Genomic DNA, 5,732 nt, shown 5'->3' on the forward strand with positions numbered 1-5,732 from the left:
CTATATATGACGATCCTGATTTTGAATTGAGTGGATTTAATCCCGCTCAAAGTACAAAAGATAATAAAGTGGCAGATGCCTCAAAGGGAGCAAGAAAACTGATCATCACCTAGAACCGATGACTGTGTATCATCCGGAATTTGGTCGGTTTACACTGGGAACAAACGGTCAAATCATGCATGAAGAAGTGAGACCAAGAACTACAGTACCAAATAAAAAAGTGCATTCAACTTTTGAATTAAATAACAGAGGTGACCATCATAAAGGACAGAAAATTCATCATGGTATGACTAAATACTATCATAGTAAGATGAAAAGTCCCATGAAGAAGCATGACCCATATGGACATCATGGTGGAGTTGATGTGACAGGGGATTCTGGGAAATTATCAATGTCGTCTGCTCCAAGCTGGCTGACTCAAGCCAAGTAAGTTAATGCTATATCTAATTTTCAACTATTCTGTCATGTTTGTGACTATCCCTTTTGCAATATCAAAAAACTTTATTTGATTTTGTAAATAATAGTTGTGTGTTTTTGAAAACTGTTTCTCTCTGTGTGTTATAGAGAGATTGGTCATTCCCCCACCCCCCGCTTCCATTTTGTTGCATGCATCACATACTGAAAAAGGCTACTTTGTGTGATTTTTATTATCATTGTTATTCTTCTTCTCTTCTTCCAATTTATTGTCAATTTCATTGATGAAGGCTCATAAATATATTTTATATTGTTATTTCTTTGATATTTCAGAATGCTTCTCTCTTTTATAAATGGACATGGAGTTGTAATATTGCAAGTTAATTTTACTCTGTATTACAACACAATATTAGATGACAATAATAAAAAGTCCTACAAGGCAGCCTTTTGAGATAGATCAGTATGTGATGCACCCAATGATTTTTGCCCATGTATATGTACAATTTCCTAATTTACAAATATTTCCAATTTTGTAAAAGATTTGTCTTGTTAGATATTGTTTGAATGTGAAATAGGTAGAAAATTTACATCTTCATGAATAACCACACCAAAACCTTTTGATAAATATGAACTGGGCAATAATCTCTAATAGGCTTTTTAAATACATGGCTAAAAAAGGCTGACATTAATTAGCTTTGTTAGCGTCAAGCATATTTGAGAAGATGGCCACAAATTAAATAATAGATATTCTGAAGTACAGCATGGTTTCCAGCATGATATAAAAGCACATACTTTTTCTGTTGTAGGTATAGTTTGTAGTAACTGCTCTGGATTGGCTTTTAGAGTTAGTACCCACATATTATGTAACATAATTAGGCAAAATGAGATGTATGCTGGTAACTCTAAAAAAATATAAAAGAAGAGCCCCTAACTGGAGCAACTTGAGACCATTTCTTCATATAATTTTCTCTACTTTTTCTCTAAAAAAATGATAAATAAAGTCGGTAATATTTAACAGTTGTAAAGCTCAGAGCATCTCCTTTTCTTGCAGTGGGCAAATACCAAGAAATAAGTTGGGCTATAAAAGGCAATGCAATTTTGCCTCCAGAGAAAAGGCAAGAAAGCAGGATTTATATGTTAGGAACCAAAAGTCTTTCAGTTTTCACTGTATTGTTGCCAGAAACATGTGACAATAACATCATTGAAAAAAAAATTGAAATTGGTTTGGCATGCTAAACACTCATCTACCATTATTTTATAATATATCACCACTTTGGTTTTATTTGTTGATGTTGTTTTGTTTGATGTGTGCATGCATATAGGACTGAGTTGGTAGACAATACAATCCCATTTCGTAGTATGTTAGCTGACACACCGTCCTTCCATCAGAGAGCCAATGCTTTTATTAGCAGTCACAGGTAGGAGCACATAGTTGCATCTTGATTTAGGTGAATTAAGGCATTGATATAATGTGACTTAATACTTCAATGCTGTAATGATCCTATTGTTCTTTTATTTAATTCTCGGACATAACAATTAACATGTACCGGTACATAAAGCGATGAGTGCATCCCATAAGTATATGACGTTGTAAAATATGCACAACTCAAAAAAACTAATCACGCTATATGTACACATGTGTCTGAGAATTCAATATAGCAACAGGAGTCTATTTCCAGGCTTATGCTTTTGTTGCAATGATGTAATCCTTATCCCTCATTTTTGGGCCATTTTAAAATAAAGTCATTGTATAATCTTTTCTAATTTTCTAAAAAAATATATATTCGATTGCAAAATTGTGGGTTATGGTATGGTTTGCCAGTTGAAATCCATGCACCCCCTGTGGAAGACATGACCTTAGTCTCCCACACAGGAGTGTGAATTTCAAATGGGGTTACCTGAATGGGTGATTCCATTTGAAATATACCCTCCTGAGTGGGAGATTAAGGTCATGTCTTCCATGAGGGGTGTGTGGATTTCAAATGGAATACCCCAATAAAGAATTAAATCATAATTCAGTTTATTTAAACTTTGTATGCTTCCTTGGGCATGTATTAAATGTCTACATCTACATGCAGTGTCAAAAACCTATTTCTTGACAAGTAAAATCTTATAACAATATTTTCCACCAAATAGGCCAACTTTGAAGAAGAATCTTGCCAGAATAGCAATGTATCCACCACAAGCCAGTGCTTCTATACCTGCCAATCATCAGACATCAGCCTCATCGACCTTTGACCCTGACTTCCCAGAGTTACCAAATGGTAAAAGCTACAGCAACAAGTATTCCTTTATTCCTACGCAATTCAGGACCCAACCAGTTAATCTTCCTGGCTCTACACTACACAGGGGACATGACAAAGGTGAGTTTATTCCTATTCAATTCAGGACCCAACCAGTTAATCTTCCTGGCTCTACACTACACAGGGGACATGACAAAGGTGAGTTTATTCCTATTCAATTCAGGACCCAACCAGTTAATCTTCCTGGCTCTACACTACACAGGGGACATGACAAAGGTGAGTTTATTCCTATTCAATTCAGGACCCAACCAGTTAATCTTCCTGGCTCTACACTACACAGGGGACATGACAAAGGTGAGTTTATTCCTATTCAATTCAGGACCCAACCAGTTAATCTTCCTGGCTCTACACTACACAGGGGACATGACAAAGGTGAGTTTATTCCTATTCAATTCAGGACCCAACCAGTTAATCTTCCTGGCCCTACACTACACAGGGGACATGACAAAGGTGAGTTTATTCCTATTCAATTCAGGACCCAACCAGTTAATCTTCCTGGCTCTACACTACACAGGGGACATGACAAAGGTGAGTTTATTCCCACGCAATTCAGGACCCAACCAGTTAATCTTCCTGGCTCTACACTACACAGGGGACATGACAAAGGTGAGTTTATTCCTATTCAATTCAGGACCCAACCAGTTAATCTTCCTGGCTCTACACTGGACAGGGGACATGACAAAGGTGAGTTTATTCCTACGCAATTCAGGACCCAACCAGTTAATCTTCCTGGCTCTACACTACACAGGGGACATGACAAAGGTGAGTTTATTCCTATTCAATTCAGGACCCAACCAGTCAATCTTCCTGGCTCTACACTACACAGGGGACATGACAAAGGTGAGTTTATTCCTCACGCAATTCAGGACCCAACCAGTTAATCTTCCTGGCTCTACACTACACAGGGGACATGACAAAGGTGAGTTTATTCCCACGCAATTCAGGACCCAACCAGTTAATCTTCCTGGCTCTACACTACACAGGGGACATGACAAAGGTGAGTTTATTCCTCACGCAATTCAGGACCCAACCAGTTAATCTTCCTGGCTCTACACTACACAGGGGACATGACAAAGGTGAGTTTATTCCTATTCAATTCAGGACCCAACCAGTTAATCTTCCTGGCTCTACACTACACAGGGGACATGACAAAGGTGAGTTTATTCCTATTCAATTCAGGACCCAACCAGTCAATCTTCCTGGCTCTACACTACACAGGGGACATGACAAAGGTGAGTTTGTTCCTACGCAATTCAGGACCCAACCAGTTAATCTTCCTGGCTCTACACTACACAGGGGACATGACAAAGGTGAGTTTATTCCTATTCAATTCAGGACCCAACCAGTTAATCTTCCTGGCTCTACACTACACAGGGGACATGACAAAGGTGAGTTTATTCCTATTCAATTCAGGACCCAACCAGTTAATCTTCCTGGCTCTACACTACACAGGGGACATGACAAAGGTGAGTTTATTCCTATTCAATTCAGGACCCAACCAGTTAATCTTCCTGGCTCTACACTACACAGGGGACATGACAAAGGTGAGTTTATTCCTATTCAATTCAGGACCCAACCAGTCAATCTTCCTGGCTCTACACTACACAGGGGACATGACAAAGGTGAGTTTATTCCTATTCAATTCAGGACCCAACCAGTTAATCTTCCTGGCTCTACACTACACAGGGGACATGACAAAGGTGAGTTTATTCCTATTCAATTCAGGACCCAACCAGTTAATCTTCCTGGCTCTACACTACACAGGGGACATGACAAAGGTGAGTTTATTCCTACGCAATTCAGGACCCAACCAGTTAATCTTCCTGGCTCTACACTACACAGGGGACATGACAAAGGTGAGTTTGTTCCTACGCAATTCAGGACCCAACCAGTTAATCTTCCTGGCTCTACACTACACAGGGGACATGACAAAGGTGAGTTTGTTCCTACGCAATTCAGGACCCAACCAGTTAATCTTCCTGGCTCTACACTACACAGGGGACATGACAAAGGTGAGTTTATTCCTACGCAATTCAGGACCCAACCAGTCAATCTTCCTGGCTCTACACTACACAGGGGACATGACAAAGGTGAGTTTATTCCTATTCAATTCAGGACCCAACCAGTTAATCTTCCTGGCTCTACACTACACAGGGGACATGACAAAGGTGAGTTTATTCTCACGCAATTCAGGACCCAACCAGTTAATCTTCCTGGCTCTACACTACACAGGGGACATGACAAAGGTGAGTTTGTTCCTACGCAATTCAGGACCCAACCAGTTAATCTTCCTGGCTCTACACTACACAGGGGACATGACAAAGGTGAGTTTGTTCCTACGCAATTCAGGACCCAACCAGTTAATCTTCCTGGCTCTACACTACACAGGGAACATGACAAAGGTGAGTTTGTTCCTACGCAATTCAGGACCCAACCAGTTAATCTTCCTGGCTCTACACTACACAGGGGACATGACAAAGGTGAGTTTATTCCTACGCAATTCAGGACCCAACCAGTCAATCTTCCTGGCTCTACACTACACAGGGGACATGACAAAGGTGAGTTTATTCCTACGCAATTCAGGACCCAACCAGTTAATCTTCCTGGCTCTACACTACACAGGGGACATGACAAAGGTGAGTTTATTCCTACGCAATTCAGGACCCAACCAGTTAATCTTCCTGGCTCTACACTACACAGGGGACATGACAAAGGTGAGTTTATTCCTACGCAATTCAGGACCCAACCAGTCAATCTTCCTGGCTCTACACTACACAGGGGACATGACAAAGGTGAGTTTATTCCTACGCAATTCAGGACCCAACCAGTCAATCTTCCTGGCTCTACACTACACAGGGGACATGACAAAGGTGAGTTTATTCCTATTCAATTCAGGACCCAACCAGTTAATCTTCCTGGCTCTACACTACACAGGGGACATGACAAAGGTGAGTTTGTTCTCATAATTCAGGACCCAACCAGTTAATCTTCCTGGCTCTACACTACACAGGGGAC

Source organism: Amphiura filiformis, chromosome 17, assembly GCF_039555335.1.
Source record: "Amphiura filiformis chromosome 17, Afil_fr2py, whole genome shotgun sequence".
Lineage (NCBI taxonomy): Eukaryota > Metazoa > Echinodermata > Ophiuroidea > Amphilepidida > Amphiuridae > Amphiura > Amphiura filiformis.